Source organism: Euphorbia lathyris, chromosome 2 (genome assembly GCF_963576675.1).
Source record: "Euphorbia lathyris chromosome 2, ddEupLath1.1, whole genome shotgun sequence".
In the NCBI taxonomy this organism is placed as follows: Eukaryota; Viridiplantae; Streptophyta; class Magnoliopsida; order Malpighiales; family Euphorbiaceae; genus Euphorbia; species Euphorbia lathyris.
The window spans coordinates 39,409,872-39,410,779 of NC_088911.1; the positions used below are offsets into that span (position 1 = coordinate 39,409,872).

At 46.8% G+C, this 908-nt stretch overlaps 1 non-coding gene across 1 annotated transcript; it reads right to left on the reverse strand.

Moving 5' to 3' along the window:
- Positions 1-408: 408 nt before the first annotated feature.
- LOC136221329 (small nucleolar RNA R71) lies at positions 409-515 on the reverse strand. The gene has a single exon (XR_010685101.1). It is a non-coding gene; the product is annotated as a small nucleolar RNA R71 (small nucleolar RNA).
- Between the last annotated feature and the right edge of the window lie 393 nt (positions 516-908).

Consider the following 908-nt stretch of genomic DNA (forward strand, 5'->3'; position numbering starts at 1 on the left):
TTGTTCTTGCAGGACGTAAAAGGGTGACACAATGGCCGAAGATCCGTCGGTCATGGAGCTGTTGAGGGCAAAGCGGCCTATAAGCACCTCCGGCATCCTCGACCGACAATAACAGCAATGTCATTTGAAATCAGACCAACAATGATTCAGATGATCCAGAACTCGGGATAGTTCGGTGGGGATTACTACGAAGATCCTAACTCACATCTTGACAAATTCATGGAATACTGCAGCACTTTCAAGTGTGAAGACGTCGCATCTGAAAAGATCTTCCAGAAGCTGTTTAGATTTTCTTTGAAAGAAGAAGCTGCAGAATGGCTACAATCTATTGAGCCAGGGTCTCTCACTGACTAGGACACTACAGTATCAGCGTTTCTAGCAAAGTACTTCCCTCCGTCAAAGACCGCACAATTCAGAAGCGACATCACCTCGTTTAGGCAGTCCGACAGTGAGAACTTGCATCTAGCCTGGGAGAGGTTCCAGAAGTTGTTAAGACGGTGCCCCCACCATGGTTACCAGCGGTACCAGCTTGTTGACATGTTCTACTCAGGAATATCTCCTGTCAGCCGTGCCTTTCTGGATGCAGCAGCGGGAGGAAATCTATTCAACAAGACTGCAGTTCAAGCGTACAATCTGATGAAAGAATTAGCTGAACGGAGCGCATGTTGGCAAGTTGAGAAGCCGGCTCTAAGAAGAGGCACAACAGCCAAAGAGTTCCCTGGAATATTTTCAGAATCAAATCATCAGATAGCAGCGCTTACAGAAAAAGTAGATCTACTGGAAACTCACCTGAAATCATCGGAACCAGTAGCAAGCTGTGAGGTGTGTAGCGGAGGGCACAAGAACGTGGAGTGCCCGATTGTACTTGAACAGATCCATTATCTAAAACAGTATGGGTCAAATGGCAC